We start from the raw sequence: 13261 nt of genomic DNA, 5'->3' as shown, positions 1-13261 counted from the left end.
TTGAGAAGCTTTACCAACTAATACATCTCTTCAGCTTGATAAATAATTTGCTCTTATACACAACAATGTGTATAGTTTCCATCCAGAAACAATTATTTGTCTTATTAAATAGATGGAAAGGCTCCTATTTTAAAAGCCTTGGAGAAGTCTATAATATTATATGAACGAATATGATACAAATGCATGTTAGACACATATGTGCATGTATATGTGTTACATACTCATGTATACACAGCATGAATGACAGCAAGTGATGAGGTTGCCTACACCTAGAATATGAGCCATACACAGTGAACTGTGGAGAAAGAAATACTTCCTTCTGACTGAGATGGATGGCAGTGCTTGCTCATATCTCCTGAAGACATCTGCCCTGGGTTCTGTCATTTGAATGAATTTTAATGAGTAGAAACCCAGAAAAAAAGCATTTCAGGAGGGGAGTGCCATGAATAAACATAAAGAAAAGCCTACTGCAATTTGTAGATGAAGTAGTAGAGATTAGATAGGGAAGTAAAAGGGGGGGAGAGGTGTCTACAAGCCATGAGGCAGACGAGGAGAAGGTTGTTACAGACACCAGTGAGTCTCTCAGATGGAGACTCTACATCTCCTGCTGAGTCTGGAAATGGAAAATTTGCTGAAGTATATGCAGCCCCTAGACTGGCTTATACAATCCTTTTGCACAGTCAAATATCTACCTCTAACTTAAGCACCACCTCTATTAACAATTAAAAAATTCAGCTGTAAGCACTTGACCCAATGAAGACAGTCACTAGAACTAAAAAGAGAGGGGTTTTATAAGCCCTTGGATAGTAATGATTGGTGCCAAGGGCACAGTTTGTGTGAAACGAAACAAACAAACAAACAAACAAGGTCGCTAGAGTTAGACTTGGTGCAAAAAGAGAGATGAGGCTCAAGAAAATGTGCTCTTGGGGCTGGGTCGTCCTAGAGGTAAGGATGTAGAGAGGGTGTGAAGGACTACCAGAGCAGTATGACATGGCATGCAGGCCACAGTGTGGTGTCCAGCGGAGCTGCCCTGAATGGCTGCCAAGTCTGCTCTGTTGTACCGCTGTCTCTCAAAGAGCTCAGATACAACAGCTGGAAGACAACAAACGGTTTAGGATGAAGGAGTCCTAACACTGAACTGGAAGACACTCCATCACAAAGGAGAAATTCCTCTTCTTAGCAGGTTGAGTAAATGTAATGACCATTTCATTGGCTATGAAGATCTGGAAAAAAAAATAGAATAGGGATCCAAGGGATTCAGTCCTATTGGGAGAACCTGGAAACCCCATGCTCAAGAGATGGAAATGTGGCCTAAGGAAGCAGTCAAGCATCTTCTGGAGAGTCAAAGTCTCTGTGTCCAGGTCATGCTTTCTGTGAGAATGCAGGAAGTATAAGAGACATTTTTTTTTCAGTCTGAAGGACTGATCAAGCTAAAATTCCAATAAAACTGGATAGGTAGTTGAAAGCCAGGCTCCTGAGGCTGGTGAGGTGGCTCACTGAGTAAGAGAACTTTCTGTTTCTTCTCCTTCTTCATCTTCTTCTTCTCCTTCTTCTTCTTCTTCTTCTTCTTCTTCTTCTTCTTCTTCTTCTTCTTCTCCTTCTTCTTCTGTTTTCAAGACAGGCTTTCTCTATGTACCCCTAGCTTTTCTGGACTCACTTTGTAGACCACCTGCCTCTGCCTCCCAAATGCTGGGATTAAAGGCGTGTGCCACCAACCCCGGCTAACTTACTGCTTCTTCATAGGACCTGAGTTTGGTACCCAGAAATGATATCCAGGGGCTCACAGCCTCCTGTAACTCCAGTTCTAGGCAATTGATGCCACTAGTCTCTATAAACGTCTGTGTGCATGTGCACATACCCATGTGTAGACAAATACACACCCTTTAAAATAACGAAAATAAATTATTTTATAAAAAAGAAAAAATTCAGGCTCCCATTTCCTCCTTGGTAATGCATACCAGAAATCAAAGGCTATCAGTATTAAGTATGTAACTTTGTAGTTTAAAAAAAAAAGTCTGCAACACCAAGTGCCAAGTGATTATATTTTAGAAAAGCTGCCATTTGCAACATATGGCTAAATAACTGCAAACTCAAAAACTGATGTTAACTATTTCAATGTATACACTTGTCAGGACCAACGTTGATATATATTTATTTTAGTATTTCATCATCATTATATAAATTTAGCCTGTCAGTGGAACAATGTGCTTTATGCTGAATATTAGCTATAGAGCGACCTACAGTTTGCTGACTGTGTGAACGGTGTGCTTTCCAAAGGACACAGGATGGTAAATCTCCCTGGGTTTTAAAGGTTAGATGGATTTAACTTCCCCTTTAACTTGTATTCATCCCAGTCATGCAGATTCTGCACAGCCTGGTGGAATGTGTGAGGAAAGAGGTCAGAGAGAGGGCACCGAGGTGAAAAGCACCAAAGGCGCTGCAAGTTGCCACAAGCGCGTTTCACATTGGTCTACCCTCGGGCCAGCTCAGACATTAACAACTTCTGGGCAGTACCCTTATTTATAAAGTTAGAAAGGGTAAGTTCAACTAGAAAGTCAAAATAAAACTTTGCTAGTCCAAATTCTTCAGGAAACAAAAATGTAGTCCAAAGGGGAGTTCCAAGAGATTGAATTCTCACACATTGGTAGGTGTGAGCCCAGGTCATCCAACACAGGCTCCACCAGTCTGTGGCATATACCCTGACCTAGCTCATTCTAGTGCTTTATTCTTCCTGAAAATCCCACCGACCGTAGACTGTACATTTCTAAGTGACCAGCTTTTGAGTTAGGATAGCGGAGATGTGTCTCTTTGTTTGTTTTATATCTGAGCATCCAGGGTCTAAAATAATTTCTAGCAATTAGAAGTGGCAATAAAGAGAATTCTAAAATGATGATTTATTTTTCCCATGTTAAAAAAAAAAGCCTAAATAGGAAATAACTAAGTCGTAGTTCATGCCCTCTTGTTTGACTTTGGCATTGCTCCTTTCAGGTACTTTATTGTAAACTAAGAATTTGGATTTTGTTCTAGCATTATAATAAGAGTTTGATGTTTCATTGAAACCTGTATGAGATAGCTATAGATGGAAAACAATTGCATGCACTCGGGCCACTCTCAGCTTGTAGATGAACCTGCCACTCTGTTTGCTAGCAGTCTTCTGTTCTTCGTTCTGGAGCATCTGGTCCTCACAATATTATTCCCTTCCAAATTTGCCTATGAATTTAACATCTGTATTCCCACCTATGACATCTGTTGGCTGAGTATATAATATGCCAGACATGGAGCTTCCTGTTAGGTGTGTGGTAGCTCACGAAACACAAACACATCATTGGGCCTCTAAGAACATGAGCCCAAGGTACAGTGACCTTAAGTTTCAGACAGATGAGACGATAATGTCACAGGCACACAGAAGAGAATTGCTTTGCCTTTCCTTAGTGACACTTAAATACATTTTCCAAGGTGATGGCTTCTAAAATTAGAACCAAGTCATGAGGAGAAACCTTATTCATGGTGACAGCAAGGGATCTTTCTTTTTTTAAAAAAAAAAAAAGATGAAAATCCAAGACTGAAATGACATTCCCTATTTGTAAGTATAAATACAATTTGGAAAGAAACTAACTGTGGTAAATAGGGGAAGGAGATGAGGCTGATGAGAGAGGCAGGATCTACCAAAGTAGAACTATTTCAGTTGAAGTTTACAATGAGACTTTTCATGTCCTATCCACTATCAGCTATGTAACACCCACCGTGATGAGAGCCACCAGCCCCCATGCTCTATGTAACACCCACCGTGATGAGAGCCACCAGCCCCCATGCTCTATGTAACACCCACCGTGATGAGAGCCACCAGCCCCACACTCTATGTAACACCCACCATGATGACAGTCATCAGCCCCACACTCCATGACTTAACCTAGCATGTGTTCATTGTAAAGCTCAAGAAACAATAGGGAGCCGACACACACTGGGCTAAGCAGCACATTCCCCTTGGCAGGTTTCTCTGGCATGTCTGCAGCTCTGTTGGCCACTATTAGCTGATATAGGATGATTTTTTTTTTTTTTGGATGGGACTGAGACAGAGAAGAGACAGAAATGTGAGAGAGCCATTTTAAGTTTCTAGAAGAATCCTGCCTAGGAGAATGTCTTTGTATAAAGTAAGACTCAGAGATTTCTCAGAATTCAGATGTAAACAGGCCACCTGTTTCAGGAGAGGTGGCAGGCACAGTGGATAGAACATGGTACTTACTACAGGCTTTTGATCACACACTGAGTTCCTGTTGGGTGCTGAGCTGTGTCCTAAGTAATGTAAAAGAAAATGATGGCTAGGTGTTGTGGCAAAGCACTCACAGAACTCCGGAGCCAGAGGCAGGTGGAGTTAGAGGCCAGACTGGTCTGCATACCAAAGTTCAGGCAAGCCAAGGCTACATAGTGAGACCCTGTCTTAAGACACACACACACACACACACACACACACACACACTTGAACAAATAAATATCTACTAAGAATCTTTAAGAAAACTTTTCACGTAATTAAACCTGAGTAAAGTGTTGCAATACAGGAACCACACATAAGGTAGATGTTGATAGCTATTCTTTTTTGTTTTTGTTTTTGCTTGTTTTTGCTTCTTCTTCTTCTTCTTATTATTATTATTATTATTATTATTATTATTATTATTATTATTATTATTATTATTATTATTATTTTGCTATTCTTGATTATCAACTCAACTACATCTGGAATTAAATAAAGCAAATTAAATAAAGCCCCCAAAATGGAGGGCACACTTGTGAGGGATTTTTGCTTAATTTGAAGCAGGAATATCTACTTCTAATCCAGATCTATTAGTAGTAAGATACACCTCTAGTCCTGGTCTTTGAGCTGGGAAGACCCATCTCTAATCTCTAAAGACCATTCCTTCCACTGGAAGCCTATATAGACGACATGAAAGAAGGATGCTTTTGCTGTTTACCTGCTTGCTCTTGCCTTGCTAGGCAGCCATTGTTGGAACCACATTGCTGAGCCACAGCCTGGAAGTCATTCTAATACACACACACACACACACACACACACACACACACACACACACACATTGATATATATATGAGAGAGAGAGAGAAAGACAGAGACAGAGACAGAGACAGAGACAAAGAGATTCATTCTGTAAGTTCTGTTATTCTAGAGAATCAGGACAAATATAGCAGATAAGCACTAAATTGTCAAACATTTTATTCCAATTTTACTTGATTTAAAGACTTCTAAAAATTTAAATATATTATTTCTCCTTTTCATTTCCTCACTCCAAAGCTCCAATGATATCGTTCCCCAATCTCAAATTTCTGGCTTCTTTTCTTTGATGTGTATATTAATATATTAATAAATATATATCATATATGACCCCAACTTTAACTTTTCCAGTTAAAATATAGAGTTTGGAATACATTCACCATTTAAGACTACCCTTCTTCCAATGCACACCCTGTGTGGCAGACTTAAACTGCAAACTCTATATATACACCAGAAAATCTATATTATCTCCAAAAATCATCCTGAATCATTCAAAGTGGCCAACTGAGCTGCAGACATTCCAGAGAGGCCTGCTGATGAGAATGTGCTGTTTAGTCCAGCCTGAATCATCTATCTGAAGTCTCGAGCGTTATAGTGACCATGTGCTTTGTTAAGTCACAGAGTATGGGTCTGGTGACTGTCACTTTGGTGGGATGATATCAAGTAGGACAAGAAGAGTCCCGTAGATGCCTGTCTGGAATCTCTTTAATGTGCACTCTCACTGAAATGGTTCCTCTTTGGTAGATCTTGTGTATATCATTAGCCTCATATACATATCACAGAGATATGATATATATAGTCCAGTCAAATATACTATAGGGCTCTATCTACAAATCCATATATGTTGCATAAATATATAAATATAAATGTGCATGGCAAAATATATAAATATGGATCTCTGGGACTGTTTAGTATAGTTTATATGTATATGCCTTCACGGATGACCACTAAAAGCAGGCTTAGTGAGCTTCTATAACAAGCCAGCACTTGGATTGGAAACCCAGCAGCCTGATTCCTTAACTCATTACTTTAAATAATGTGTGTCAAATTGTCTTATCACAAAATGTTCTAAATCCTGCCCTTAAGAATACATTATAAAGATACCACTACAAACTATTGTAGGCTATAAAAAAATATATGAACACCAAGACCCATGAACACTTTCTTCCCATGAATAATGCAGTGACAATCTCAAGAATGTATAGAGTGGTGCCAGGGGAAGTCTGCTTTCCTAACACATTTATCTTTGATCACTAATTCATTTACATAGATCCTGTCTGCGTGTCAATCCTCATGACTCGTGGCACTGCATATTTTAGAACTTGACATATGTATTCTTTTCACAGAACTCTTTTCACAGCATCCTTCATTTGTTGTCTGGAAGAAGGAAGAAAGAACACTAGTAGTACTGAAAGCCCAATTTCTATCCAAACTAGAGGACAGACAGTCAGGCCACAGAGTCACTCCACAAACATGGTTATTCACCAGTCTACTGGATAGATTTTCACTGCACCTGTGGGAAAAAAAAAGGGGGTTCATTCACCCAGAAGAATATCCACTGAGGCAAAACTCCTGTATGCTGGAGAAAGTATGGGATAAAATGGGGAATAAGTCACAATTTATAGAGCAGTGGTGGAGTTTGACAAAATAAGCCAAAAACTAAGGATGAATATAAGTAAATACATTAACAATGTGCCTCCCTATAAACCCTTTATAGTTATTAGAGTGAAAGTCTATATTTATATTTTTGACTTGGCATCCTTGATGTTTAGCTAAGATTCTCTCTAATGTAGTGGGCATATTCTTATTCACACTAATAAAGAGCTTTCAGGGGCCTGAATAATGATGTACGTTCCACCTTCCACTCCAAAATGAAATGCAAGTCTCCCAGGATGGTGGTATGTGAACAGAAAGCTGGCCTCTAAATTGATCCACAGAAGCTATTCCCACAGCTCTATGGAAGGTCTCATGAAGAGAATCTGACACATAGATGACAATATCACCGGAAAACAAAAGAGAGGAAACATCCCTATTATTAATCCACTCACCTGTGAAATGAGCCTAGTCTCAGATTAAGGGCTATGTTTATTTTTTAGGGCACTGGCAGGATCATATAATGAGAAGATGGAAGGCTTAGGAAAATTGGATAATATATTGATAATATATATGATATATATAATATAATATTATTGATATTTGTGTCTTCAAAATTACTATCAGCATGCTGTCCTTAGGTAGCAGTCTAATTAAAGATTAGTACATTAAAATGTGTAGATGGGTTGCTTACAAGGACATTTTCCTCATATAGAGGATCTCAAGTCACCAATATGGCTCAGGTACATAGATATACTCCATGTTTGGTAATTATCTAACATACAGGTAGTTTAGTTCCTTCCTGCAGCCTACAGAGTATTTCAATAGCATAAGATGCCTCTGTAGGTCTCATAACCCCACCCCATATCCTTTAACTGGAGCCATTTTTCCTCTTCATTTATACTATAAGTAAGTAGAAAGCCAACCATTTCATATCTCTGTCCTCAGAAGGAAATCATTCCCTTCAATGTCATGGTTTGTACACAGCAAACTATGCATTATGAGTCCCCCAGCTTTCTACCAAGCAGTAAGAATGAATGAATTCCTTTTTTGGTGGTGTGTAACAAGAAAAGCCTGCCTGATCCAGGAATAGCCATCTCCAGGAGAAGTGGCAGCAGCTGTGGGTGGCTCTCAATGACTTGGCTGGGAAGCTTGTTTGAGTGCCAGTTCAACTCCTGAAAGGGACACCCAATGGGTGGTACAGGCTGTAATTTGTTGCTGCCTAGTAGGAATATGAGTCAAGTTCCTTGGAAGTGGCAACCCTACTTAATTTACCTGTCAAATTGCCTGATAGATGTGCCCATGGGGCTTTAAAATAGAAGATGATGTTTTCCCCTCACAGGGAGCATATCCATTACCCGCCTAAAGTTATGCTGCTGATGCAGAACTCTTCTATCCTACCCTGATTGGCTCTCTCTCTCTCTCTCTCTCTCTATATATATATATATATACATACCACACAGAGACCAAAGACCGGATGGGGAGGCACAGACTACAAGAACTAGAGAACATTAGTTAAAGACACCAGAAGCCACCACCCAACATGATACATAACAAGATGACTAAAGGACAGCGTAAGAATGCAAACAACAAAAACCAAAACAACTTGGCATCCAGAGATCCCAGCTATCCCAAACAAAGTAACCCTGAGAACACAATAGAAATAAAAGAAAATGACCTCAAATCATTAGTAATGAAGATAATAATGGAGGAAACAAATAAAATCTGTAATCTAATTCAGGAAGACTCAGCCAAACATGTGGAAGACATAAAAGAGACCTTTTGAGAGGCACTGGAAATTTTTCAGGAAAATACAAACATCCAGATAAAGGAAATAAATAAAACAGTTCAAGACCTGAAGATGAAGATGGAAGCAATGATAAAAGCACAGACAGAAGAAAAACAGGAAAGAGAGACCTTAGACAAGAAAGTAAGCAACACAGAAGTGAGCTTATCTAGTAGAATCCAAGAAATAGAGGAACCTATCCACAAATCCGGCTTTACAGAAGTTACCAGATGGAAAACTCCACCCCCAAAGGGACAAGCCACAACCAAAACTACACATGAAATAGATAACTACACCATCACAAAAGCACAACCATACAAACTCTCTATGGTAACCAACATAAAAAATTAAGAGACTTAACACTCATTTCTCATTAATATCTCTCAACATCAATAGTCTCAACTCTCCAATAAAAAGACACAGACTAACTGAATGGATACATAAACAAGATCCAGCATTCTTCTGCATTCAGGAAAACACATCTCAACCACAAGGGCAGACATTATCTCAAAGTAAAAGGCTGGAAAAAATATACCAAGCAAATAGTACAAGAAGCAAGCTAATGTAGTCATTTTAATATCTAATAAAATAGATTTTGAACAAAAATTAATCAAAAGGGATGAGGAAGGATACTTCATACTCATCAAAGATAAAATCAACCAAGAGGACATCACAATTTTGAACATCTATGCTCCAAATATAAGGGCACCCACATTTGTAAAAGAACTATTAAAAAAGCTTAAACCACATATCTATCCCCACACATTAATAGTGGGAGACTTCAACACCCCACTGTCACTGAAGGACAAGTCATTGAAACAGAAACAAAGCTGAGAAATAAGATAATTAACCAACACCATGAATCAAATGAATCTAATAAATATTTCCAGAACTTTTCACCAAAACACAAAGGATTATATATTCTTCTCACCACTCCATGGAACTGTCTCCAAAATTGATTATATATTAGGACACAAAGCAAGCCTCAACAAATATAAGAAGATAGAAATAATACCTTGTATCCTATCAGATCACCACAGTGTAAGGCTAGACTTCAACAACAACATAAGTAACAAAAAGCCTACATACACATGGAAACTAAACAACTCTCTACTTAATGACACCTGGGTCAGGGAAGAAATAAAGAAATTAAGGACTTCCTGAAATTTAATGAAAATGAAGGAACAACATACCCAAAGTTGTGGGACACATTGAAAGTGGTGCTAAGAGGGAAATTCATAGCACTAAGTACCTTTATAAAGAAATTGGAAACATCCCATATAAGCAACTAATGACACATCTGGAAGCCCTAGGGGAAAAAAAGAAGCAGAAACTCCCAAGAGGAGAGTAGATGTCTGGAAATAATCAAAGTCAAGGCTGAAATCAATAAATTAAAAACAAAAAGAACAATTCAAAGAATCAACAAAACCAGGAGCTCTTTCTTTGAGAAAATCAACAAGATAGACAAACAATTAGCCAAACTAACTAAAAGGCAAAGAGACAATATCCAAATCATCAGAAAATCAGAAATGAAAAGGGATACATAACAACAGACACTGAAGAAATACAAAGAATCATAAGATCCTACTTTAAATGCATATATACCACAAAATTCAAAAATCTAATGGAAACGGACTGTTTTCTTGATTGATTCCACTTGCCAAAATTGAATCAAGATCAGATAAACAAAGTAAATAGTCCCATTAATTCTATAGAAATAGAAGCAATCATTGATAGTCTCCCAGCCAAAAAAAAAAAAAAAAAAAAAAAAAAAAAAAAGAAGCCCAGGGCCAGATAGTTTCATCACAGAATTCTAACAGACCGTCAAAGAAGAGCTAAACCCAATACTCTTCAAGCTATTCCAAAAGATAGAGATGGATGGAACATTACCAAATTCATTCTATGAAGCCACAGTAAAAGAAGTCATTCACCATGACCAGGTAGGCTTCATTCCAGGCATGCAGGGATGGTTTAATATATGGAATTACATCAATGTAATCCACCTAATAAACAAACTGAAAGAAAAAATCACATGATCATCTCCTTAGATGCAGAAAAAGCATTTGGCAAAATCCAACACCCAACCATGTTTAAAGTTTTGGAGAGATCTGGAATACAAGGCACATACGTAAACAAATAAAGGCTATATACAGCAAGCCAATAGCCAACATCAAATAAAATGGAGAGATACTTAAGAAAATTCCTCTAAAATTGGGGAGCAGACAAGGCTGCCCACTCTCTCCATATCTCTTCAATATAGTTCTTGAAGTTCTAGACATCAAAAAGAGATCAAGGGGATGATATGATAGTGTACATAAGTGACCCACAAAATTCCACCAGAGAACTCCTACAGCTGATAAACACCTTCAGCAAATTGGCTGGATACAAAATTAACTCAAAAAAGTCTGTAGCCTTCCTATACACAAATGACAAGCTTGCAGAGGAAGAAATTAGGAAAACCACACCCTTCACATTATCCACAAGCAATATAAAATATCTAGGAGAAACTCTAACCAAGGAAGTGAAGGACTTGTTTGAAAAAAACTTCAAATCTCTGAAGAAAGAGATTGAACATGACATCAGAAGATGGAGGGATCTCCCTTGTTCATGGATTGGGAGAATTAACATAGTAAAAATGGCCATCTTACCAAAAGCAATTTACAGATCCAACACGATCCCCATCAAAATACCTATACAAATTTTAAAGACATTGAAAGATCAGTTCTCAACTTCATATGGAAAAATAAAAAACCCAGAATACCTAAAACAATTCTATGCAATAAAAGACCCTCAGGAGGAATCTCCATATCTAATCTCAAGCTATACCATAGAGCAATAGTAATTAAAACTGCATGGTACTGAAACAGCAATAGGCTGGTTGATCAATGAAATCTAATTGAAGACCCAGAAATGAATCCACACACACAGGATCACTTGATTTTTGACAAAGAAGCCAAATCTATTCAATGGAAAAAGGATAGTATCTTCAACAAATGGTGCTGGTCTAACTGGATGTCTACAGATAGATAAATGCAATTAGACCCATATTTGTCACAATGCACAAAACTCAAGTCCAAGTGGATTAAAGAACTCAATATAACACCAGAGACACTAAATCACTTATAAGAAAAAGTGAGGAAGAACCTGGAACACATTGGCACAGGAGACAACTTCCTGAACAGAACACCAACAGCCTAGGCATTAAGGTCAACAATTAATAAGTAGGACCTCATGAGGCTGAGAATCTTCTGTAAGGCAGGAGACACTGTCAACAGAGCAAAGTGACAGCCTAAAGACTAGGAAAAGATCTTCATCAACCCTACATCTGACAAAGATCTAATATCCAAAATATATAAGGAACTCAATAAATTAAACACCATCAAACCAAATAACGCAGTTGAGAAATGGGGGCTCAGAGCTAATTAGAGAATTCTCAACAGAGGACTATCAAATGCCTGAGAAACACTTAAAGTAATGTTCAATGTCTTTAGTCATCAGAGAAATCAAAATGACTCTGCGATTCCATCTCACACCCATCAGAATGGCTAAGATCAAAATTCAAGTGATACCACATGCTGGTGTGGATGTGGAGAGAGAGAGAGGAACACTCCTTCATTACTGGTGGGAATGCAAACTTGTAAACCACTTTGGAAATCTATCTGGTGCTTTCTCAGAAAACTGGGAATAGGGTTTCCTCAAGACCCAGCTATTCTACTTCTTGGAATATACCCAGAAAATGCTCCACCACACTACAAGGACATATACTCAACCATGTTCCTATTAGCCTTATTATAATAGCCTGAACCTAGAAACAGCCTAAATATCCCCAAGTTGAAGAATGAATAAAGAAACTGTGGTACATTTACACTATGGAATACTACTCAGCTTTTAAAAACAAGGAAATCCTGAAATTTGTGGACAAATGGATAGAACTAGAAATGATTGTACTGAGTGAGTTCACCCAGAAGCAGAAAGACTCACATGGTATATACTCACTTATAATTGAACAGTGGCCCAAAAAGCTTGTCCCATGAAATCGTCACTTACTAAGAGATTGGGATAGATGTGGGAACTTCCTACTGAGAGAAATATAGGAGATGGGGAAATAGAAGGATCCAGAAGGTTCTAGAAACCTACAAGAAGAACATCGTGATGAGTGGATCAGGGCCTAGGGGGTTCTGCTCAAACTGTTGCACTAATCAAGGACAATACAAGTAGTAAACATTGAACTGCTACTCTGATCTAGTCAATGGACAGGACAGTTACGTGGGAAGTGGTGACTGACTCTGACATGAACTCTGGTCCCCCATATTTGACCATGTCCCCTTAGTTGGGAGGCCTGATGGCACTCAAAGAAAGAATAAGCAGGCTACCTGGATGAAACCTGATATCCTATGACCATATAGTGGGGGAAGAGGTCCCCCTTGGTAATAGACCTAGGGGAGGGGAATAGGGTGAAAGCAGGAAGGAGGGAGGAATGGGAGGATACAAGTGATGGGATAACAATTTAGTTGTAATCTGAATAAATTAATAAAAGTTAAATTTAAAAAAAGAGAAGAAAGTTAAGAAGTTGCCCATCTTCTGATCAGTTTATTTTCTAGGGAAAACTCAAGGAAGCCAATCAATAGTGGCCTCGATTTGATTTCCCTCTACGATGTTGATAGCATGCCTCCTTATAACTGTCACACATAGTGGTCAGACTTGGAAGTCTAAGATTGCTAAGAGAGAAGGTTAAGCTCACACAGGTCAATGCTCAGACCATGCTCTAACTTCTTATTGTCCAACCTACTCTGGTCCACTTTCCAAGGGCTCTGCATTTC

The sequence above is a fragment of the Acomys minous genome, assembly GCF_964271855.1.
Source record: "Acomys minous genome assembly, chromosome: 4".
Taxonomy (NCBI): Eukaryota; Metazoa; Chordata; class Mammalia; order Rodentia; family Muridae; genus Acomys; species Acomys minous.
This window is presented reverse-complemented; position numbering follows the sequence as displayed.